General features: G+C 37.2%; 1 long non-coding RNA gene across 2 annotated transcripts in view; it reads right to left on the bottom strand.

The window, feature by feature from the left end:
- Positions 1-23,303, bottom strand: part of LOC137387169 (uncharacterized) — a 60,660-nt gene extending 37,357 nt beyond the window's left edge. For both annotated transcript variants that reach the window (XR_010977874.1, XR_010977873.1), the window contains exons 1-3: positions 23,040-23,303; positions 8,506-8,649; positions 5,332-5,426 (exon numbers count right to left, since the gene is read on the bottom strand). This is a non-coding gene — a long non-coding RNA (uncharacterized lncRNA). The remainder of the gene's footprint in view (positions 1-5,331; positions 5,427-8,505; positions 8,650-23,039) is intronic.
- Between the last annotated feature and the right edge of the window lie 3,918 nt (positions 23,304-27,221).

Raw genomic sequence — 27,221 nt, 5'->3', positions numbered from 1 at the left:
TGAGGTGGAATAATACTCATTGTCTACCACTTATGTGGTGGACTAGTCGCTATTAGAGAAGAAATTCTCTACAATCATGAATACATTGGTATAATATCATGAATACATTGGTATGATATCATGGAGGAATAAAATCACACAATCTAGTAAAGCAATGACACTACCACTCAAATGAAACTACATGCTCCAGACTACCTTTGATGAATTCAGCGAATCAACAAGCCATTCTTACAGATTTCGAAGATAAGTGTCTCCAAATTTAATTGTCACTCCAATAAAACGACCGATTAGGTAAAAGCCTGAATCTACAAAGGATATTGCTATGAGAAATTGTAGGACAATGGGACTAAATTGTATGGACTGAGAAGGAAATACTATGTAAAACAATGATTACATCACTGAGGAATTTTGTACAAAACATTGCTTTCATCGAAAAGTTCTTTGTAGTTCACGCAGGACTCCTTCGCTCGCATGACTTTCCTAGTTGCGTAACAGTGAGTTTTAACTGAGACAAAACTGTAAATTCTATAAGGAAATGGTGATTAGATGACATGTAGTGCTGATGGAGTGTGCAGAGTGGCTCATGTTTACAAAACAGCATTTTGAGGGAAGTTCCGTCCAACAATAACAAGGAAGTAATGAATGACTGTCAGCTCCATTAGGATACTATGCCAACTCAATCAGATTTACAAAACTAATATGAAAATTCATGACATACCATCCTCATGTTTGTCTACAAAGCCTGGCTGCGCCCAAGCTATTTGCATGATACATATTCATGTGGGTAGGATGGACTTTGACATGAGGAAATAGCCCCTGCTGAGTTGAGGGTGTTGAAAACTAGAGATCAGTTCATGCTAACCTTGATTTGTGAGTGATACAGGCGCCTGAGCGACACGGTTCTAACATGAAACAATAGAACTAGCCTGCAAAGCCGCACCGAAGAAGTGCACAAATGGCCTGAAACTCGAAATAAAAAAGAACTGTTAATTAAATTTCAACTGCCTTGGCAATCGATGAACTAGGGTGGCACGAGACGATATACCTTGTTCAACACTGGAAGACACACATTTATGTAAATTGTCGCTTGTTCCTCAGGGAGTGGCATGCTTGTAGCGTTTGCGTAATTAAAAACTTCAAGGCCATGCAGTAACATGGATGAGGTCAGAAGAAGAAGGCCTGTTAGAGCGAATTGAGTGCTCAGGCTCTCCGAGTGAGCTGCAAGCTGCACTCTTCTCGGTAATGCAATAATAATAAAGAATGGAGGAGGCCAAATGAGTTGCCATCACTCGGGCTCTAGAGACCTGTATACTGTCATGCTGCCTCCTTCAAAGCTCAGCTCAAATTAGCGTTACTAAGAAAGACTTATCGTAGGTCAACTACTGCCTACACAGCAGGGCCTAGATGAAGAATTTCTCGGAAAAACTACATTTGCCAGCCAGCTATTGCAAAGCGGGTGAAAAGAAAACATTTAAATTATAATCTGACAATTTATCGAATATATTTAGGTTTTCTCTCGATTCATTTTATTGGTTGCAGAATTATTCTAGGGGAATCAAGCACTACATTGCCGTGAAGGGTTAGTCTGCAAGTCTGAATCTTACTGCTCCAGATTTTCAACTGGAGCAGTAAGATTTACCTCACTACAAGATAAAAACTGGAGAAGTAAGACTTGCCTCACTACAAGATGGAAACTGGAGAAGTAAGACTTGCCTCACTACAAGATGGAAACTGGAGAAGTAAGACTTGCCTCACAACAAGATGGAAACTGGAGAAGTAAGACTTGCCTCACTACAAGATGGAAACTGGAGAAGTAAGACTTGCCTCACTACAAGATGGAAACTGGAGAAGTAAGACTTGCCTCACTACAAGATGGAAACTGGAGAAGTAAGACTTGCCTCCCTACAAGATGGAAACTAGAGAAGTAAGACTTGCCTCACTACAAGATGGAAACTGGAGAAGTAAGACTTGCCTCACTACAAGATGGAAACTGGAGAAGTAAGACTTGCCTCACTACAAGATGGAAACTGGAGAAGTAAGACTTGCCTCACTACAAGATGGAAACTGGAGAAGTAAGACTTGCCTCCCTACAAGATGGAAACTGGAGAAGTAAGACTTGCCTCACTACAAGATGGAAACTGGAGAAGTAAGACTTGCCTCACTACAAGATGGAAACTGCAAAAATCTGCTGTTTTTTGTTACCCGCGAATTTTTATCAAATGTTTCCTACTTGCAAAATATGGAAATGGCACTTGCTAATGATGTACGAGAAGGTGCCGGTGCAAGCTATTCCATTTTAAACATTTTTCCAAACTTCAGTCATTCCTATTTTGTAAAACTAGGAATGACTGAAGTTTCATAGGAATACAGAATGAATTACATAGAAATCCTTATGTATTAACAAAACATCCGGATTGATCAATAGCACGCGAATGTCCAGGGAAACAATTATAGCACGGTAACTCAATGTGCACACAACCCAAAACTCGTCTGTATCATGGAAACAGTATATTAGGTATAAAATATCACATAAAGGCATTTACTGTAGGATCATCTTTGCCTGAGCCACATTATTTCTGTTATTTTTATAACTATTTTGCTCAGTTCCCAAATGAATTTATATAGCCTTCTGTTATTACTTTAATGCTACAGCTTTACGTTGTTTTATCTTACACAATTACGTATTATACCTATTTTTATCAACTTTTAGTTGTGCAATAATGTTATGGATATCACACTATTATGATGACACCTCCTACCTAGAATCTGTATACGAGCAAAAAGCATGATATGTAAGAAAAAAATGATTAGTTGAGTAATAAAAAGATACTTGACCTTGACCATAACCCTTGAAATGTATTTCTATGCCTATAAAACCTCAAACCTATAATCTAAAAACCTGAAATCTAACCTAAAAACTATAAAACCTAAAATATAAATATTTGCGAGTCAATTCTATCTTCACATGTGTCAGCAACACTGTAAAAACAAAATAAATGTTTAACAAGTTTAATGAAAGACTAGACACAGGCAAATTAAAGCGAGCAGTATCATACGACAAGCATCGTAGAGTTGTCCTGTACGAGTTATCCAATAGGAGAGATAATAAAAGGGTTGCACCCGAATGGCTATAATCAAACTTTGCCAATTACTGTTGAAGTCCAATTCAGAGATCATTAGTAATGCTAATAGTAAAGGTAGAATTTATACCAGGATGATTTATAGGAGTTGCTTTCACGCTGACAAAGTCCGTTTGCTGTAAAACGAAGAATATTTGTTAAAATGGCTTTGTCCCAATCGTGGACACAAGATCGGTAAAATGCTACATACATGTTTGTCCATTTTCATGGGCGGATGATTTCCTCATTTTCATTGATGGAATACGCGACATGGAATTGACCGATTAGGCCTTGCAATATTAACATCGGTCGATATACAATGAAATGGATAATGATGTTGCATTTCATCAGTAAAAAGGTGATTTATTATGTATAATCAATATTTGAGTTTGTTTTATAGTTTTCGCAAAAATGCATTTTAAACTCTAAATGAACTAGAAGTTACTCCAACTCTCACATAAGTAATACAACTAGAAGTTACTCCAACTCTCACATAAGTAATACAACTAGAAGTTACTCCAACTCTCACATAAGTAATACAACTAGAAGTTACTCCAACTCTCACATAAGTAATACAACTAGAAGTTACTCCAACTCTCACATAAGTAATACAACTAGAAGTTACTCCAACTCTCACATAAGTAATACGACTAGAAGTTACTCCAACTCTCACATAAGTAATACGACTAGAAGTTACTCCAACTCTCACATAAGTAATACAACTAGAAGTTACTCCAACTCTCACATAAGTAATACAACTAGAAGTTACTCCAACTCTCACATAAGTAATACAACTAGAAGTTACTCCAACTCTCACATAAGTAATACGACTAGAAGTTACTCCAACTCTCACATAAGTAATACAACTAGAAGTTACTCCAACTCTCACATAAGTAATACAACTAGAAGTTACTCCAACTCTCACATAAGTAATACAACTAGAAGTTACTCCAACTCTCACATAAGTAATACAACTAGAAGTTACTCCAACTCTCACATAAGTAATACAACTAGAAGTTACTCCAACTCTCACATAAGTAATACAACTAGAAGTTACTCCAACTCTCACATAAGTAATACGACTAGAAGTTACTCCAACTCTCACATAAGTAATACAACTAGAAGTTACTCCAACTCTCACATAAGTAATACAACTAGAAGTTACTCCAACTCTCACATAAGTAATACAACTAGAAGTTACTCCAACTCTCACATAAGTAATACAACTCATCGGTTATAAAGAAATTGTTTAGTTACCTCAGAATGCCTAAACTCGAAACTGGAACTTGACGCAAAATCGTTGAAAAGTATCGTGGAAAGAATATTTTTCATAACTATTTGTTCTCATCTAGAAACTCAACTCCTACTACAAATCCTCCTGATATATAAACGCAACTCCTACTACAAATCCTCCTGATATATAAACTCAACTCCTACTACAAATCCTCCTGATATATAAACTCAACTCCTACTACAAATCCTCCTGATATATAAACTCAACTCCTACTACAAATCCTCCTGATATATAAACTCAACTCCTACTACAAATCCTCCTGATATATAAACTCAACTCCTACTACAAATCCTCCTGATATATAAACTCAACTCCTACTACAAATCCTCCTGATATATAAACGCAACTCCTACTACAAATCCTCCTGATATATAAACTCAACTCCTACTACAAATCCTCCTGATATATAAACTCAACTCCTACTACAAATCCTCCTGATATATAAACTCAACTCCTACTACAAATCCTCCTGATATATAAACTCAACTCCTACTACAAATCCTCCTGATATATAAACACAACTCCTACTACAAATCCTCCTGATATATAAACTCAACTCCTACTACAAATCCTCCTGATATATAAACTCAAATAAGGCTGCAGGTTTAAGTCCATGAAAAGGTTTTACCAAACATAAAAGTAGTAGAAGATGGAATAGAGAAACAACAAGTAAAAGTACGAGGCCTTAAGCAGCTAATTAGCGAAGGTGTTAGAATGACGCTCATCTATTAACCTAATTTTCTCTTTGCAACCTCATCGACTGAGTGGATAATTATTGCTGACAGAGACTCGTGGGAGCGCTGCCAAGATATCGGCTAAAAGAACAGAGGCGTAAAGTAGAAAAAGATATCGAAAAATTAGGAAGACAGTATGGCCTACAAACACCAATCACAACTATTATCATATAATTACACCTACTTAATTTGACTCAGGGCACCTGTCATCCGTGTTCATCAAGTCTTTTCTAGTTCGTCGGCCAACATAAGGCTATTTCTAGTTCATCCCTTTTCTAGCTAATAAAATATATCAACAACTGTTAGGTCATACATTAGAACTCATATGACAATACTATAATAGCCTAAGAACTATTATGACTACGCAACAATAGCCTGAGATGATTGCGCTGCAAAGAAAGTAAGTTGCATTAAATACAAGTGAGCCATAAGCCATAGCTAAAGAGGCCAATGGTGGGCACTGATATCTTTAAAGATTGACTTGCAAGAAAATTCACATTACATTTATTTGGTATTAAAAGATTTATCATGTCTTACTCTGCTGTGTTGTAGGTGCAAAATATGTGGAAATGCGATTACAAGCTCTTAAAAGCTCTAAAACGAACAGTTAATCGCCACCATCACGAAAACGCCGTAGGTTAGAATCCTGCAAAGAACTTACCGCAAAGAGAGTAAGTTGCACTAAATACAAGCAAGTCATAAGCCATAGCTAGAGAGGCCAATGGTGATACCTTTAAAGAGGCCAACATTCAGCACTGATATCTTCAGTACCTCCTTTCGACAACATGTCAGTGTTCATTCAGAACGATTTTATTTTATTCCTGTCATACTGGCTGATATATTCTTGCCGAATATGCCTTTCCTATATTTTAAAGTTGTCAGATACAGTACAGCTGAAGTGGCACTTTCTCTTGTGTCAACCTTGGGCACGGAATGTCATTGAACAACAGTACTATCACCAGTGTTATCACTTGTGTTATCACTTGTGTTAGGCAGTGCAGTGCGCCATGAGTGATCATCAGGTGTGCCAATAAAGCGCAAAGAACAAGTATGTGCACACTTATTCCAAAATGCGAACAATAGTACAGATGGACTGATAAGCAGCATGACAAGAGTTCGAATCCCACACGAAGCAATACGTTTTCTCTAGCTGCAACTGTGGCTTCGAACAGGACAGACGAGTACCCTGGCAGTCCGGCGTGGCCTAAGAGAATGTCAGGCGTAACAACTGCACAATTATTTCAAAGTGCAGCAAGGTGATGGATTGGTACAAGCAGTAGTGTCAGTGTACAAAGTGCAGCAAGGTGATCGATTGGTACAGGCAGTAGTGTCAGTGTACAAAGTGCAGCAAGGTGATCGATTGGTACAGGCAGTAGTGTGGGTGTACAAAGCCAAAAGTTGAGAGGTAAAATCCTGTTGAAAGCAGGTTTGTTCCTAACCCCTGAGCATGGCTTCATGCAGACAAACAGACAGACACAGCTATATAGATAAGGTTAGGATGTATATATACGCCTGCTATATAAAATGTCAGCATGCGAGGTTGCCCTGTTTGGCGAGTGAAGTAGCAACACACACCCTTTTGTAAAAGCTAGCCTGCGTAGCTACACTGCTATATTCTTCTATAATTCTCGAATCTTCAGTTTCTACTACAGGAAGTCATAGTTCATGTCAATTACATTGGAAGCAAGCATTACATCGGTATGCACAGGCAATATCGTTACATTAATCGTAGCCGAGGAGATGATAATTTATTGAAATTTGGCGCCAAGCTTAGCGAGGTTGTTACTACTATTATTTGCGGGAAGAGTTGTAGTCTGTCGTACAAAGAGCTCCAGTCTTATTGATTTGATCCAAAGTTCACTCGAGCATTTTATAATTATCGTAAGAGTAATGTCCTGTCGAGAGGCTGTGATTCACAGACAAAACTAGGTGCACCAGTCGTCCTATTGTTCAAACAATGGCTTGGCACAAAGCCAATAAACATAGCGAGATGACAACATTGGAAGGCTCCATGAATGAAGCTAGCGCTTCCCAGGGCTGCCGTGTAGATTTCAGTAATATCCCATGGAAAGGCTACTCTATATGCACGCAAATTGGATTTTCACAAAAGCTATCAAGGTGCTAGTGTCAGGTGAACGGCATTACAGTAGAAAATGCTTTATGTAAAAGATATGCGAATATTTGTGTCTAATTTTATCGATGCTTTCAACTAAGGCAGGATGAGTAGTCCTAGTTTGTATAATCAAACCTTGGGCAGCAAACCTCAGTTAGTTACAAAGATATCGGGCTATGTATTGTAATGGTGCATCGAGAGGCATATGATAGTATATATACTCCATACTAGGCATATACTCCAAGTATTGCAGAAGCCATGGCAATTTGTCTACAGTTATGGAGATGTCAAATTGGATTACGAACACCACACAGAGACTTAATACCAATAAGTGCTATCTATATTCCAAAAAAAACTGTTGGCCAAAAGACCACTTTTTTCGGAAGTGATACAGCTCATCATTTATAAATGATTTTTTAGGTAAATCAGAATGCCTCAACTCGAAACAGGAACTTGACACAAAAACTTTGAAAATTATCGCAGAGAGAATATTTTTCATAGCTATTTTGTTCTTTTTTTGAAACTTGCTTTAAGAAAAAAGATCCAAGTCGCTCGAGTCACATAGTGAAAGCGTTCAGACTCAGAAAAGAGGTAGTCTACTACGTGATGTGGTACGTTTGTGATTTCATTGCATGCTCAAAACTGAAGTCAGCAGATATAATATGTTTGAGACCGATAATAGCCGTTTGAACAGAGACCAGAATCTCACAGCAAATTAAGCCAAATTATATACAAATGGACAAGTCCAGCTTAGCAAATGCATATGCTTGCTGCATTCTCCGCTGTTCGCTCTGTTCACGATTACAAAACTCAAACATATTGTGACATTAAAGTGGTTGTCTCAGAACGAAACTTTCTTAAGACGCGGCGAAACATTTTTAAACTTGAAAGCATATTTAATTAGTTATGACTTTAGTAGTAGGTCATACATGCCTGGAAGGGAAGATAAATGCTGAACAACCAGGGTATGATATGATCTCCTGGTAACATTATTAGGCTACAATTTCATAACTGAGGAGATTCTCATCACATGTATAAATGCATAAGCGTCTGATGGCCTCTTCGAAACTAGATTACGGGTCTCGATTGCCTTCACACAAGATAAAAAGCAAACAAACAGATAAGCAAGCAAGGTTGATCTAAATACAATGCTAGTATGATACTAAGATTTAGACAATGAATGCGAAAAAAAAACAGTACAGTATACGCTCAAACAAAAACTGATTGTCTCCCACAATACCGTACCAGCAGGCACTCCTCTACTGTGCGTTGACAAGGAGGAACAGGGTGATTCTCTATTCATTGGTTCCTTCTTCCTCCTTTTGATGCCTTTTTAAGTCTTAGGGCCATCAGGAGCTGGAGCTATTAGCATCCCTTTCATCTGGTCAGCTAGATTGAAAGAAGACGTACTTGAATCGTTTATGCCAATCACCAAAAAAAAATAAAAACACATACTTCTTAACGATTTAAACATGTTTTAGATTCTGATAAAGCATAAAATTTATAGTTTAAAAGATTTATCGCGATTAAAATACTCAGATGTAATGTAGGTGAAAGTACAATTATTTTGTCAATAGTTACACTTCGGCTAAGAGACCGACAGAATAGAGACGCATAATGCTGAAACTTGAACGCAATAGCCGATATCGATAACCAGAGAGACTGGCAGTCCACAACTAATGACGTCATTTAGGTACGTATTTTCTTTCTGTGCGTTTCAACTGGAATCAAGTTTTGTCGATTGTAATCTTGAAACATCCTGGCAGTCATATCACCTCAAACTTAAAAAACAATCGCAAATGACAAAAAATAGAAACACTTTCTGAAAAAAGCGTCTCAAATTTGTGTAAATTCATCTTTAGCCAGTTCAAATCTGGTTTCTCGCTATAAAAAACAAGAAAAATGAAAATATAGCCATGAACCTACATCGCACCAGCAAAAATCAGGTGGAAATATTGTCAAACCTCTATTTGAACGCCATGGCGCTTTATTTTTCAACTCTTTCCCTATAGTGGTACTTTATTAAACGTGACGTTCAAATAAAGGGTAGCGTTTTATTTTTCAAACACCTCGTCAGGATTTTGAAAGGGTAAATTCAACCGTTTCACGAATGAATTGAATGTCCCCTATATCTTGCACTCTCCTTAGGGCAGTGCAACATTAACCCTTTCGGATGCAAAAATTTGCTAACTTATCTCCAACTTGTTTAAGATCTCTAAATAAATACGCACAAGGAAGCTGAAGCCCATCTCTACTAGTTAATATATATTGCTTGCAATTAACCTATGATGATCTTATAGTCTGCGTGACAATTTGTTAGAACTTATCAGTTTTTTTTTATATCTAAATTTGAATGCATATTCTGATTTTATAACTACAGTGGAACCTCGGTTCTCGACCAACTTGGTTTTTGACCAAATATTTTGAGATTTGTTCGTCTCGGATCTCGACCATAAATTCGGTTCTCGACCAAACCGGAACATGCGCATTTGAATTAAGCATTCGGAAAAGCTCCGGAAATAGCATGTTTATACGTTTAACGACATTGTTATGAGCCACTTGCGAAAGGTTCTAAAAAAGAGAGAAGTTTCGCGTCATTCACTGTAAATTCTTTACAAAAAGGAGCCATCTGGGAGGACATCGCTTCTACCAAAGAGATTTTCTAGGGACACAACTCCTCCAGTCTAGTTACCCTAAAATGTTTTGGATGAGGATCCTTCTTCAAAGATGTGAAGTAAACGTGCCATTGCTGTTTCTATTTCGCATGATTTTTGATGTAACTGATCTGTTACATGCTTTTGCTTGTTTTATTATCAATTTCTGCGATTTTTGGCATTGTATCGTGACCTTTAATGTTTCCGATGTTTTAAGAGCAAAGCATACGAAATATTTACTTTTTGTTTTTTTTTCATCACCATAGATAGAAAATCTTTTATTAAAGTTAAACAAGATTTATATCTACCCATTTTTATTTATAGCATGCAGTATACAGTACAGTTTATTTATAGCATGCAGTATACAGTACAGTTTATTTATAGCATGCAGTATACAGTACAGTTTATTTATAGCATGCAGTATACAGTACAGTTTATGGTGTAAAATGTTGAACAAATACTTTACCGAAGTTGTTAAATCGACTTGGAATAGATTATAACTTACATATATTAATTCTAATGGGAAACCTGTTTCGGATCTCGAACAACTTGGTTTTCGACCAACCTTCTGGAATGGATTGTGGTCGAGAACCGAGGTTCCACTGTATATGTAACACAGTTGCAAAAAGCTCATTGCACTCATTGATACGTTTGCTAGTTTGGCTTTTTATGTACCAAATAATAGGCGTTACGAGAGTCTATTATAATTCTTAAGTTACCTAATAATCTATCAAATGCTACAAATATATATTCAAGGACAAGTGGCATAAACAAACATATTTATAATACATTCGGAAACAAAAATTAACATTTTGGAGACAAAGATATTAGCATCATTTTTTAGGCCAGTTGCAATTTTGATTGTTGCTATTATTTGAAACCACTTCGTATTCTTAGGGCTGTTCAATACCTTCCACAACCTCCAGTACTTTCTTATCAAAACTTTTAAAACTATGTGACAGCCTTCTTAGCCCAAGTTCTAACATAGTATAAACTTCTATACATCTATGAAATATTAAAAGGAAACGGTATTTTGTTTGGTAAATACTATTGTTACCAATAGAAAAACGATGTTTTGCAAAGTCAATGATTCGAAAACGTTCGTTTCTATAAAAATGACATACATTTCTGTACAGTGTTTTATGTCCAACATTGTTACAACGTCCTTTAGGTTTTTCGACTACCATTTTCGGATTGTTTTATATTTATATTATGTTACATAATTCGGCATTAATTTATTCTAGTTTGTCCAAACTGTTTTCACGTTATCTTAACACTTCTAGCAGCAAAATAAAATGTCTAGCATTTATGAAATATGAACTAGAGCCCAGATAATTGTACTTAAATTTCAAAAACACAAATTATTATATTCAGCATCATCAGGTATGCTAAAAGGTCACCCAAGAAAGGTACTATTGGTCATATTCTATTATTAAAAATGTTATAATGATATATTGTTAACCTGTGATAGATAGAATAAATAATAGCAGAGCAAGAGCCAAAACAGAATGATGTGCTTTTGAGTAGAAAAATGCAGCACCGTAGCACATGGCACAACGAATAGTGTGGGCAGTTAAAGGTAGCACTTTATTTTTCCACCCTTGATCCATAGTGGCGTTCAATCAGAAGTGGCGTTCAATTAGAAGCGGCGTTCAATCAGAGGTGGCGTTCAATTAGAGGCGGCATTCAAATAAAGGTTGCGTTTAAATGCAGGTTTTACGTTCGAATACAAGTAGGTACATAAACGCAATTATATTGATATTGCTACTGACCAACATCCGCAAACTATCCTTGGTGATATAGCCTGTGGACATAGTAAGCAGTTAGACTGAGCTCTTGGAGTAACTAAAATAACCAGTTGATTCAGCAGAAGTTGGGCTATATACGTATTACTATAACTAGCACATTACGAGATATGAGAGCTTGGCCATATAGGTATTTACAATGGCATAGTATCAAGTATACGTGTAGTACATATATCCTATTGGCTGAGTGGCACTCAAAGAATGTTGACAATATATTGCGCTGTAAGGATAATTGCTAGTGATCTCACAGTGTGATCCAAGTTATTAGGTTTAGCATACCATCAATAGGTGATAAGATTTTACTCTCAGCTTACTATCAGGAGATTAAGTCAAGCATTCAGCTGCTTTCCCGGTACAACCTGGCGACATCTATTTTTTAACTTGGCTGACAGCCATCATACCTAAAAGATGACTAGATAAAATTACATAACAGATCGTTGGTTTTTATTATGAGAAAAAAACTTGAGCCCGTAGTCATACTTTCAACAACAACCACTTGAAATGCAATCAGCTAGCCATAAGGCAGCGGCTAACCAAATAAATTGAGTCAGCCTGAATTACTTGTGAAAAGTTTGTGTCATTTCACAATGTTGGTCACGATACCAGTCTAGGCATCTCAGGTAAGTAGAACAAATCACCGAGAGGGCATCTGCAGCATCTACTATAGAATCAAGCTAGAGATCAAAGAGTGAGATGAGAGAGCCGTCAACAAAGGACTCCCGCTATTCCAATCTATTAACAACAATGCTGGCACGATGCCAATAGCTCAGAAGAGCCGTTAGCAGATGTTAGATGAGTCTTTTGTATATCGTGGAGTAACTCCAGTCCAGAATGTTTAGTAGAATAATAATTAGTATAATACAGTATGGATTATGTTCTCATGTTTACTAACCATAGCCACTTGGATTATATTCTTTTGAGTGCAAATATTTTCAATACTCTAGCTATCAAATGGCATCGCTGGGCGATTACAAATCTTTAAAGTTTACAAACAGCTTGGCTTCGATATCGTCATTACGTAACAATCATCACAGACTGACATTTTTCTATCTTAGCAATCAATATAATTAACTGAGTATTATGTAACATTGCACAAGATTATGTAATAGTACCGCTTGACAATTAGCCAATTTTTGCTTTGTAGTAGCGCGGCAAATTCACGTTAAACTGTGTCCAGGCAACCTTTTATGGTGCAGAGCATGAATACTTTGAAGCCCACATTCTACGGACATAGTTTATGAAATGTGTGTGAATTGAAAATTGAGTCAAGCACAGTTCTAGTATAAATTAGTGACTATCCAATTCCGAAATTTTATTTATCTTCAAAGTGATAGCACTTAATACAGCATAACTTGTCGTAGCCTGTCGTAACCTTTTAAAATCTGATCCATGATATCTCATTATTCCGCCGATGAACTTATAACCGTAGAGATCAAAGTCATAGAAGCAGCGTATTACTCGGCATAACATGTCTCATTACTGCCAGCCTTGGTAATTCCTTTGCAACGTTACGACTACTTTTGGCACAATTGTGCTAATCTTTCAGGATCAACGTGTTTCATAAGCATTATTTGTGGACAAATAGTATTGATCTAATTATGCCAGTTTAAATTTTGTCACTCTACGCAGACTGCCTCCGATTTATGGCTAAATCTTTTATCCAACTGTATTGACCTTGGATCGAACAAATTTGTGTCAAAGATAGTGGCTTACTGTAACAGCATTAAAAAATTTCGTCACCTTTTTCACTCACCGGAGACTCAGATAGTTCTAAAATACCTCTCAAAGAATAGATTAGAGCAAATTGTAACTGACAATGTGAATATAAGCATTTGTGTAGTCATGGCACGGCCTATCATGTTATACCAGTAATAATATTGATCACAACCATCTCCATAAGCGAATGCTGTTATTATTTTTAAATCAAATAAATATGATGTTGAGTTGTGTGGCAGAAGGCCAGACAGAGAAGATGGCTAGATAAAGAAAAGAAACGTGATGATATCACAAAGCAGCTGCTTGAAAAGCAATTAAGAGTCGATGAGCAAAGATCTATCTTCTCCCCAAGGGCCGACTAATTGCTCTTTGGGATGCCTTAGACACAATTTAGCTGACTAGTGGAAAGCTGAAGGCCAGACACTCATTAGCTCATCACTTAATTCTCTTATCCTTAGAGTCATGAAAAACAGAAAAAGGGGCCCTATATACATACGCTCCTCAAAGGTGTATGAGACCTCCTTACATCTTGCTACTAATTGACCAGCTACATCCCTCCACTTCACTCTCATCAAACTAGTAATAAGTTAAAACCGAGTGGATTGTCGTAAATCCTCTTCTAAGACAATCAGAGCACACGCTAAGCATTGTCTTAAGAATTAAACACACGCAGCTGTTACCCGCTGCAGACACAAAAAGCCCGCCATTGGCATTGTGCCAATGAGATCAAATAATTAGACTGAACGGTAAGCCAATGCCTACACCTATAACTGACAGAAGAACAAGTGTTCTCCCGTGTCTATTATCGCTGATCTGTAGCTGTGAACGACTTGAGGACAATAGCTGCCTTGTGCGGTCTATAATTACAGCACATTCTTGATGGAAGCAAATAAGTTAGACAAGCTTGGTTCGTAATTAGGTGCAAAGACAAGGTGTCCAGTCTTTGAAACAATGCATACCCACTATATCAATAATCTCGTTACGTTACGCAGACTTGGGGATCAGCCAAGCATCCAGTGATGTCAGTTAATAAACAGATAGAAGTGCAAACAACATCTATGGCTGCCAAAAGCGTTACCAGTTACCATGCAGAATTAAAACTTCTAGTATATGGGACCTTATATCCTGCCAAAATCTGTCATCTAAAAAGCTGTCATCAGTCAGACTGACCTAGTGCCTTTGTGTTTAAAAAGCTTATGACAAATATTCCCTGGCAGAGGGCCCAGAAATCAGTTTCCATATTGTCAGAACAGCAGACTTAACCTTAGGTAAACAATAATCAGGTCAGCTTTCAGACAAACCTTGTTCCAATGACATGTTGTATGGTACCTTACGCCAGTCTTTTTGACCTTGAGAGAAGATAACATTCATGGTCTTGGGAAGAAAAAAATAACTTTATGACAACTAGCGGTGTATAGCTTCCTCGACCAACCTTCATCTTACAACATATAATGATAAGTTGTAGGGAATATGTTGAAAATGACAAGTTTGTAGGTACAGTAGTAGGTGAAAGGAGGATCTTGAAATAGAAGTTAATCAGAGAGGCAACTTCAAAGTGATCATTGACGCACACAGAGTAGAGCGGATTCCGTTAAGAACTTGTTAATTATTGCGGGACTTACTTACTCCGTAGTGGTTACGATTGAGCGACTCTTAGCAAATATTACTAAACCAGGATACTCAAGCTCATGTTGAATTCTTCTTTTAGTACACAACATGAAATTTGATTATATTAAAAAAAACTCCTTTTACGTAAAAAATCTGTAACCTCAACAAGGCTGCACTGCAGAGAATCCGCATAATCCATTAGTTTAATCATCAAAACATAAGAGATAATGCGCATTCCTCTTTGGTTGACTTAAGCCTACTTCGGCTTGTGCTTCCCTTAGTCATTCGTGAGTGAGAACTAACTGATAAGTGAGCAACAGTGAGCGACAGCCGAGTGGGACACCGTAGTACATGCGTAGGCCATAAAGATTGGATTAAGATAATCTTTTTCCTTTTACACATGGATCAGGAGAATTAAAGAAACCAAAGCTCATAACACACGCAGCATCCTCATCTTGTCACTGGCAGTTAGCTTCAGGAGTATGACTTGCGTGTGCTTCTGAATGACTCCGAAAATTAATTCCAGCACCAAAAGGCGCATTGCATTATTTGTCTCTCCGATGTACTCATCAAATTAGAGCATTTGATGAGTAGTGAGCAGAGTGTAGGCGGGAATTCACGTAGGATTAAGATGAAGTTGGCAGTGAGAAGCAAAACTATGCCCATAGCTGGGTGACTAATTCACTAATGGCAAATTGAGTTGTTTCTGAGGAAATTCCATAGCCTAGTGTACCTACAGAAATTCTACCAATAATTTGATATCCATCAATGGGAGGGCAGAGGGAGGAAAGAGCAGACAAATCTAATTTGCTAGGCCCAAAGAATAATTCAAATTCACTAGTCAGTGAGAAATCTAAAAAAACTATTCACATGTTGACGGTAAGCGAACCCGGAGCAACATCTTCTGAATGCTTGCTTTTATGGTAACAGGTAAAAAAAGAAAACACCCAGAATCAGGATCTAAATGTCAGAAGGCTTTTGCCATTCTGACAGCAGATGAGGGAAACTGATCAAAACCTCAGCCAAGTATTTAAGTTCATGATTTGCGCGGATTTAAAATGTCAACCGAAGAAATGACGGTAAGGATATAGAAAGAAGAACTCTTGATAAAAGCCAGTAATACCCATAACGACAACGCTGTTTTCAAACAGGATGTAAGGAGAGAGAGCTAACATTCCAACGTCATCTTTATTGAATTAATGACTCCACGATTGCGTACATTTCAATTCGTTGGCAGGACTTCTACGACGGCGACAAGAATGTACTATCGTATTGTTGTTATTATTGTACGACATTAATCCTATTGACATCCTTGTGTCAACCTTTCGACCACAGCAACCGACGACGGGTTGCTAGCATCATGTCTGGTCGTGTCTGATGGTTCCAGCTACTCAAATTTTCCCCTCCAGGCCACCCGAGTACTCACACATGCTTCTCCCTAGGGGTTATTGGAAATAAATGTCAAGGTTGCTTTGATACCTTGAGGCGGCCTCCATGCTTTGTTAATTATCCATGGCGCTACCTGATGCAGCGCCCGAATAAGATATTTTCTATTCTGTGTGTACAGACCATGCTACCAATATGTGCACGAGATAAAAGAGTTCATGTCATCTTTGGTTTATAGAGAAGGAACAGATCATGTCATGCCCAACACGCGTGTTCTAATGCCATGACTTAGAAGACGTGAAATGAAACACGCATTGCTGCCATCTGTAAAAAGCCAATGTCATTGCTGCCGTATTATGCTAACTGCACTTGTTCAAATAGAAAGCTTTCTTATAAATCAGCTTATCCTTCATATAAACAAACAGCAATTACAGGGTGAAGATATGGCACTCAACTCAAGCCTCAAGACCCATTCACTCGGTGCCCATATATGATTTTATGCACATTTTACATGGTTGTACATGCTGGGGAAATTGAATGTCTAACTTTTGATATGAACAATCCCTCGAAGAATGTGATGTCTGCTTAGTAGAGGTTGCGTGTGTTTTAAGAACAATAATATTGCACGAAGATTGTCTCTATGGCTGGGCATGTTCAGGTTAGTGTTTTTTGGGAATTGAACACCAGAATGATGTTTGCATGTCAGGCATTCTGGATCACCCGACCACAGATGCCATCTTCTTTCATACTCTTCTAGTATTGATGTTAGTTTTTATCAAGTGGCATAATCAATGACTGAATCACAGGAGACTTTTACCATAGAACTGTTTGATAGAACATGCATGGCAAGCTGCCTAAATTTGAAAAGACTTAATCCGTAACCTGTTGCCCGCTGACGACTAATGATTGTAGCATTTGTATCAATTATTTAAAGCAACTAACATGGATTTGCACGTGTTGCTAATAGTAATGGAAGAGCGAGAGGGTGAATGTCCGTAGTCACGAGGGAACGGTGTAGAAGGTTTCTAGACATTATGTAAGCCGTTGATGTCAATGTATGTAGCTGAGCTTCTAGAAATATCAATACTGTCTCTACGCTGGTGTCTGAACGTATTGGCAGAACGCCAGAAGACCTACATCACCAGTGCAATTATTGGTCAATACGGTTGTGATACAGTTGTAGCTCTTGAGAGCGTTGCCAGCAGAACAACAAAGCAGTAGGGATTTAAGAAGCCACAGTTGCCAAGCGATGACATAACCAGTAGTAATGAACTCAGGATTTACTACAGCCGTAACTACTGGCTCTAAATTTTGAATGAACCATGCCAGTGATGAGATATTTCATACCTCCATCCACAATGAGTAAATTGAAACACTTAAAACTAGGCAATAATACATTCCTTTTCATTTCTACAAATGGTAATCTAGACATGTGGTACAAGAGGACAGCCACAAGCAATCTACATACTGGCATACTGAAATACTTGAACATGAAGAGTGTATACAGGCCCGCAGTCATATATGTAGATAAATTTCTACGTATAATGATAACTAAGCTGGTAAAATAATCTACAACTGTAAGGTTTCCTAACATTTTAGGAGAGACAAAACATCTATGATCTAGACATTGAAAATTGTCAGCAAAACCTTCATGAAATTATTCTCCTCTGAACATGATTAAAGAAGTTTTACTCCAAATCTTTACTAGATTAAAAACTGGTTGACGGTTAGGAAAAATTGCATCATACAGGAGTTGTGCTCACAACTTTCAGCATGGTAGACCAACGTTGTAACGACTGCACTAACCTGCGCCGGTAGCCTGTGCCACTAACCAGCGCCAACAACCCGCGATACTAACCTGCGTCACTAACCTGCGACACTAACCTGCGGCACTAAACAGCGCCACTAACCAGCGCTACTAACCTGCTCACTGGTCACTTTGAATAATTGTCTGTATAGTTACTACACCTGATGATCTGTCACGACTCACGGGACCGTCAGGATACTAGTTTTAAATAAAAAGGTTTATTTTTTGACAAGACAAATTTCCTAATTCATGTAAAGCGTACAAACACACGAAGCCAAAATTTAAACCCTGAGCTTGCAGGCTTTGAAAACTCAGTATATCAAAAGATATGTCATACACTATATATATATATTATGTCATATACTATGTACATATTGTCATATACTATATATATATTATGTCATATACTATGTACATATTATGTCATACTATATATATTATGTCATATACTATATACATATTATGTCATATACTATATATATTATGTCATATACTATACATATATTATGTCATATACCATATATATATAATGTCATATACTATATATATATATATATAATATCATATACAATATATATATATATATATATACAGTGAAACACGGATAACTCAAACTTCAAGGGACTGGAGCAAAAGTGTTCGAGTTATTAGAGCGTTCAAGTTATCAGGACAGTCATAAGTGCACGTATTTATCAGTAGATACATGTACATATACAAACTATATATCAATCAAAAGCATAGATTGCTTGTTGCAAGTTAAAGGGTCTCTCGTGTGAAGTTTTAAATATTTTTAATCAGAAAGTATAGATATTTTTCTATCACTTGAGATTTGTTTGTTGCTTTAGGTGATGTGACTGCCAGGACGTTCTCAGATTGAAATTGGCAAAACTTGATCGCGGTTAAAACGCTCAGAAAAAATACATACGTATTTTTCTACGGAGCGTTTTAACCAAGATCAATTTTGCAGTAAGTCAGTTATTACAAAACTGCTTTACTATTAAAAACCCATTATCAATTTTGCCGATATTACTTTAAAGTTATCCAAATTTTACCTCGCTTTTCTTGCTTTCGGAGGGCTTATCGCTAAGCGGATGTTTGGTAAAATTTGATTTTTGCAAACCTTTAGAAAAGTCGTTAATGGAAATATTTGCCGATGTTGGTAATAACGAGGCCTAAGAACTACTAAAAGTCGATGTTTATCTCTATGGCTTGGAATAAAGTGATATTCTAAAGCGATAGTAACAACCGTCTCGGTAGCCGTTTGGCAAAAAACTGTTCGAGTTAACGGAGTTTCGGTCGAGTTATCTAAAGCCATTTATCATTGCGTGGGAACGGACCAAGCAAATCCATTCGAGTTAACCATGTGTTCGATATATCCGAGGGCGATTTATCCGAGTTTCACTGTATATATATATTATGTCATTCAGTTGTGAGCTAGACAACATTTTCTAGTTAAATAAAAAAGGAAATATCTCAAACTACTTATATTTAGGTGACTTGAAATCCGAAGTTAATTTATCTATGACAATCAATCAAAAACTCCCGCCGATGAAATGAGTCAATTTGTGACTATCGTCTGCGAATGTTTGAAAATTGAGTTCACTCGGCAGAATTATAACTAAATATTCATGATTAGTGGTCAAAGGAATGTGTGCGCCCACATATAATTAATTAATATTAATATATGAAGAGATGCATGAGGAGGACACTTGGTGCTGGTCTAGGCCAGTCTAGCTAAGTTATGTGATGGCAAAGGTGTGAGCAGCCTAAAGCATGGTTCACACGATATCACGGTATGTCGGTGTTTTCCTTTTGGCGGTCATCGTCGACTATGTGAATCGGGGGTAGATAGTATTGATGAAGCACCGCGGATACGTCGGGAAAGTTTGCAGCTATCAAACTTTCCTGATATTTCAGTCGCGGATAGCTTGCTTTATTCATTTCCGTTTGTGGTAGTTGCTGCGGGCCTAGTATTTGATTTGAACATGGGAAAACAAAGAGGTTTCTTCATGAGAAAAGCAAAAAGAAAAATTAGAACACCACGTCACGGAGTATTTGCAGATGCAAGCGTGGATGGGTTTGTGATAGTGTGAACATTGCTATCGTCGACTATTACCAAAGTTTAATTGTGGCAACAACTCCGGGATACGGTGACATAGTGTGAACCAGCCATTAGTCTCTCTGCCCACAACCAGCTGCTAACTACAGCGCTACACAGAGAGTCTGCTGAGTATAGCAAGCTATATAGCAAGCTATCCTTAGCACAACCTTTACTTACTACTTATTTGAAACTTGGCATAAATTTCTGAATGCTTGTCTTGTCATATAAAGAAATTTCCAACAATAGATACCTGAATGTCTTGAAACGTTGTAAATAGGCACAAATCTCATTCTAGGAACTTGGTTTAACTTGAATAATTATTTAACAGTGCGTTATACTTTTCCTTTGAATCATAATGAGTCTGATGAAAGTGTTAGTGATGATAGAAAAAGTGTTGGTGATGGTAGAGAAAGGACAAAGAAAATCTTTCTTTTTTAGAATAAAATAACAGATAGAAAAACATGAGCAAACGTCTTTGCATCCTTTTAGTAGTAAGTAGTGGGAAGTAAGTGAAGTTGAGAGAAAACGACTAAAATAAGTGGAGAAGCTGGTCATGATGATTAAAGATAATAATAAAAGATAAAACATAAAAACGAAAATACATATTAACAAGTTGAGGGAAATTGTAGTTGAGGTTATACAAGCTCTACACCCGTATTGGGTGTAGAGCTTCTTCGCTCGACCTTCTCCCATATTCCCAAGGTTATACCTCCATTCATCTGCGTTTCACATAAAAGTCATGTGACAACCAAAACTTATTTTTGTTCCTTATTACTCCATTTATTCTTTTACATTTCATTAAATCTTTTACATTTAATTTTTACATAGCAAGTTAACATGCTTGTGTTTCAAAACTATACGCAGTCATATGATATGATCTTCAAATAAACGGCAAGAAACCAACAAAACACAGGGTATTCTCATAAGAACACGGGCTCGAACCTACGACGTTCTCGAGATACGAGTAAATACCGAAATGGGGAACTTTGTGTTCCAGGGTTTGACTGTAGCTAACACTGCATTATATAGATCTACCCGAACTCTATTTACCTGATCTACCCGAACTCTATCTACCTGAACTGGTCTATATGCTTAGCATAAACAACCGGACAATATCGAGCAGATCTAAAGAAAAATTTACTATTATAAACATATCACTCCAGGACTAGCCGGCAGGAAAACTTTTAGCAGAAGTTTTAGATAGGTATATTTGCAGCGTTTGATGTAACCGTTATAAATGTCACTTTTATGTACACACAGTTGAAGATACTATTTGAAAGCTGGTAGCTCAATCAACGCAACATTTGAATGCATTAGTTCAGCACGTGTCAACTACCCCAGGTGCTGCATTCGACTTCAGTTCAACCTGGTTACCGGTAAGTGCGTTCGTGCAGTACGGTCCTGCAGTGCGTTGTGCAGTGCGTCGCGCAGCGCGTCTGTATAGTGGGCATTGTACGCTGTGTATTGTGAGATAATATATGGTGGCATACTCCTAGGCTACAATATGATACGATCTATATATAAATCTCCAAGTTTGTGTGTCATCTGTACTTCGGTGAATCCAGCCATAGCTATTAAATTCTTGGAACGAAAAGCTCGCATGCATCGTATTGAATTTGAGCTCACGAAGATTGCAACCAAATATTTGTAAACCAGTCATCTAACCACAAGTCTACGAAGGCTCTTATGATTTCATAGCTCTTACAATATATCGTATACACTTTTCCCGATTTCACACTCTAGATGACGTAATAAATAATACATTGTGCCTACGGGTTACGATGCCCCTAATATAAAATATTTTTCGCCTAACACTATAAAACGCAATGCCTTTTCATCCTCACCATACTAGAGCGAATTTGTTTTCCCGCCATACGATGTCAACCAAAATTTCTCTTGAAATTAAAATTTGGCAATTTGTGTGATTATATAAGTTATTAAGAGATATACGTTGCTCGCCATGGCGAGTTCAGCGTTATACATTGCGGTAAAAACGAATTCGCAAACAGAGAAGTGATAAAATTTTAGTTGAAAGTTTGAAGTTTACTAAAATACATACTAAAACTTCCTCTAAGTAAGTGTTTAACATGTTTAAGATTTAACGTTTATGTTATACGTAATTAACCATAATTATTAACGTTAACATATTGTTTTGTTACTATTTTTAATGATTTTTACCAGGTTTTTGCATTATATACTTACTATGGGTTTCTATACACTGAAACGATCTAAAATCATATCATTGTATACCAAATATTTTATAATTGTAATCGTAGCAAAACAGACTATATCTGGCCATTACTTGCTAATGATTTCACATTTACATTTAAACATCTTGACGATCTTACTATTCTTCCTAATTTATTGAAACAAAACACTTCTTTCATTCTATGAAATTTAAAAGTTAGTTGTTTGAAAAAAGTTTTCAAACTTTTACAGTTGTTTCAAAAGTATGATATGAAATTTGAAAATTAGTATGGTAAATGCTGTATATGTTAAATAAAAATAAATGTTCGGTCCAAGGACTTTTTTATTATCCGGGCAATGCCAGGCATTCATCAGTATGCATACACAGTATACATGAGAGAGTTGAGTATGGTTACACCTGCAATAGGATACAGTATAATATTAATAAAACTAGTAGTTACGAATGGTATCTACTGTAACAGTAAAATACCCTCTCAGGCGCATGCGTTGCTTACGTTGTTGGTTGTAGGCCTCTATTGGTCAAAGTTGTCATTCCTCGGACAGACACGGCCGTATCGATCGGAAAATCGTCCAGACCTCAAACATTGTCAGAACAATTGACAGAGTTCTGAAGTCAGGTCCGAAGCAGCGGCTGTCAAAGTGGCTGTACCTTGAAAAACTTTCTTCAGTAAAACAAATGCAAGAGGTACACAACTCTACTGCACCTGCACCGCTAGTGAAACAGCCATTTTTAAATGGCTAAAAATATGATGACTTTTTATGGACTAATATTAATATGTAAGGATGCCAAGGGAAGGCATGGCGAAGAGATATCAGCAATTAGAAATAAGTTAATACTATTATAGACATCGAGGTAAATACTATCGACATCGCGTTAATACTATAGATGTCATGTTAATACTATAGATGTCATGTTAATACTATGGACGGCGTGTTAATACTATTGACGTCATCTTAATACTATAGATATCATAGATGTCATGTTCCGCTGACAAATAATTAGCCATAACTAGGTTAGCGATTTGGTTTTCTCATTATTTTTCTTTATAACAGCAGACAGCCAATCCCTATCGCTGTTGAAAAACAATCGATCGCTGTTGGAAGACAATATTGCTGTTAGCAAGCAGTTCATCGTTTTTGGCAGCTACCCATTTCAACTGATAAATACGACAATCCCAGTTATTCTGTCATTCTGCTAGAAAACCATAAAAATATTATCTACCCTACAGGATGAAAATATTCGTTGGTCATAAAAATTCGCGATTTCGCGAGCAGTTAATCCCGCGAATTATTAAATTCAGTGAATAATTAGTTCTATTTTTAATCACAAGAGAGAATAGCTACTGCATCAAATTGAAAACTAGTCGCTAGCCTAGTTTTTAATATAAATACTAAACGTAATTGAGTTCCAAAACATTTTTAAAATCATTGCCTGAGCTTTGAGCTAACACCATTGGCAATGCATCACATTTATTTACAAAACTATTCGAGGTTGTCACAAGATATGCAGAATGGCGTCATCGCGAAAATAGCCGCGAGGCAGAAGTACTAAACGTAGCCGAGTTCCAAAACTTCTTTAAAATCATCGCCAGGCTTCGAGCTTTATTGCCATTGCGTCAAACTTTACAAAATTATTCAAAGTTTTTACAAGTTATTCGGCATGGCTTCAGCATAGCAAAAAAAGCTCTCCTAGTCTCTCTACATTAGAATAAACTTCATCAATCTCTAATACCGAAGTCAAGGACGATCATGATTCTGATCTGGATATTATGGTATGTATTTGATTTGCAGTGCAGATACGTTTTTCCATAATCAACTGCATTAGTTAATTCTTTTGTTTAAAAACTGATCGCTTTCATCAAATACTTCAGCTATTGTTTTTGTACTTCCTCAACACTCGTTAATATTTTTTCTTTTTTGTGTTTACTGCAGATTGAGAATGAAACAACCTACTCCGATTACGAAAACCTGAGAAAAGTAGTAATATTCATCACGGCAGGAATTTTGGCAGAAAGGCAACCAGTCAACCTAGACCCCTTCATCGACAACTCCTTGATATCGCTGTAGCAAACATGATTAAATTATATTTTATTTCATGTATAGATATATTATAATTTATTACAAACTTGAGTGTACAAATAAAATATTTCAACAACAAATAAAATTTTACAAATGATGAATGGAGTAAATATAAACAGTTTAGTCCATATGGCGGTTGTCTAGCAATAAAATTAAACTGGTACTCTTGATATGTGAATACTAGCGTGTAATGGTGCTTTCTGACTAGTTATTTTACTCATAGCAGATCTGTCACTGTCTTGGGTAGGTGTTGAAGGCGATTCTCTCGCTACTACATGGCTGATAAGGAAGTTATCATCAGAACTCTCCTCGTGGCTTACTATTGCAAAGTTCTGCCGGTTGGCCAAAGATTTGTGCTCGTAAAGGCGTTTTTGTTCCTTTTTTAAAAACAGATATATTCTTCTCGTAAGTAGCTGCGGTCACTTCAACCTCAATTTCCAGACCTCCCTGAATGATTGGTGTTCTTCTAAGAATGACATCTACCACCCTTGCAATCATTGTTCTTCGGTGTATGATGAAAAATCTTTCTCTCACACTAAAACAAATAATGAAGCAGTAGGGATGGAAAAAAATACGGTAGTATTGCGTTTTACCGAAGAACCAAAGTAAAATTCAACTAATTTAGTAAATGTAAAAACTCATTACTTACCACAAGTTGTTGGCTTATCAAAGGCCTCCAAAGCGATGAATATTCGTGAAAACCTCTGGATGCAGCAAAAATTGTTTACCGTAGAATAGCATGGTCGCCTCGCAGTTGTAAGCTAATTATAAACCGGAACACGCGGTGTGCGCATGCGTAGTAATAACCATTACTCGCTGCAATAGAGTTAACTTTTCCTAGAGAGCGGCAGTTTTCAGCCGCGAATAAATTCATCCGCGAATGTGCATGAAAAGACAATTTTCGCGAAATATAACTCCGCGAATAAATTCATCCTGTAGGGTATTATTGTAATGCATATCTAGTGAGTCTAGTTGTGCACTGGTTTACTCCTAGTGGGTTTCCAGCACCACTTGTTATTACTTGAAAGGTAAAAAGTAGTAAATTCATAAAAGGTTTACTAAAAGATGATTGGCTAGATTACCAGCTCTTTTACGACTGACTACAAAGGCTTTGAAAATATCGCATAATAAACTTAATCTTTCCGATTTACGCTTCTAAGCTCCAGATACAAATTATACCAATACATGGCTTCATACTCAGGCATAACAAACTTGCTCAATCCACAAATAGGGTGTACTGAGTGACATTGCATCAATACCAAGGCATGGTCGGGTGCAAATTGGTGGTTTGTTACGTAAAAACAAAGGCTTAGGCGTTGAAAGCAAAATCAAGACTTTGGCTGGAGGTCAAAAAGGCAACTTGTACGGGTACCGTGGTGAGGTAAGCTTCATGTTAAGCGGTGGCCTTTCCCAAGGAGTATTTTAGCTCATCAATCCTAGCCGCCGCAGGAAGACTGGAAAACAAAACAACACTAATATGACAATCGGCATGGGTGGGCTGGCAAGATACAAGTGTCAAAGGAAAGGAGAGAGGTCCTCTGCTTGCACCGGCTATGATGCAGTAATTTCCTTGAGAGCACGTCAATGACGGCTTGTACCAGCCAATCTACTGTCTTTAAACTGCCACTTTTGACATGATCCTGTTTCTTCTCCAAAATGGCAGTCTTAGTTTTTGTCCTGAATTCCATGAAAATAGATAGATGTAAAGGAAGAAGTCTGAAGTGATCAACTTTACGAGTTGAATACTTTTCTATGTTTCAAATCGATTTACAATTGCAGCAACACTTTGCCACAGTTTCCATAACAAACGCACTAAACTTGGTACAAATACTTTGGAAATAAGTGGAGTTATCTTTTCTATGCATTTGATAGGCTTTGATAATTAGACAAAAAATGGAGGGCAACTCCCATTTACCAGACCAGCACAGAGTGGGTGAATGGTAAACAATTTTATTGGTAACTTGTAAATGGTAGTCCGCTGTGAGAGATTGCCAAATGTGCTTACAAAGCACAGATAATAACAATTTGCGCAATAATTATAAAAGCCTTGAAAGGAAATGATTGGGGCAGTGGTAGCTGCTAGGCTGCAATGCTCTTAAGTTCTGTGTTTGAATCCCATACAAAGTAATCTTTTCCCCGACCTCCAACCATGGCTGCGGACAGGCAGATAGACACGATTCTTATTATAGTAGAGATTTCTATCAAATATCTCCATAGCAATAATCATTGTTGTAGTCAAATCTTCAAAAGGAAATAAATAGAAGTGAGACCAACCTCTGGCTTGGGGATATATTTCAAGGCCAGACAGCTATGATAAAATTAGGACAAATATGGCCCGCAATGTCGCGATGATTGGCATCACCTCTCATTTTTATTAGCCGAATAAAGAAATGGAGTTAGTTGAATATTTTATAAAAACACACATTCAGCTGAATGACGTCTCTTCTTACGATCTCAGGCCACGAGAATAACCGATTATGCTGTCTACTGAAGCTAAACATCACCTTGGCATACTAACAAAGCACTTGACATTTTGGTGTCTCAACAAGCACTTACTAGAGTAGAAAATGTCTTGGCGAGTTGCCAATACTCTATGT

This window comes from Watersipora subatra, chromosome 2 (genome assembly GCF_963576615.1).
Source record: "Watersipora subatra chromosome 2, tzWatSuba1.1, whole genome shotgun sequence".
NCBI lineage: Eukaryota > Metazoa > Bryozoa > Gymnolaemata > Cheilostomatida > Watersiporidae > Watersipora > Watersipora subatra.
The sequence above is the reverse complement of the archived record's forward strand: the minus strand, read 5'-3'. Positions and strand labels throughout refer to the sequence as shown.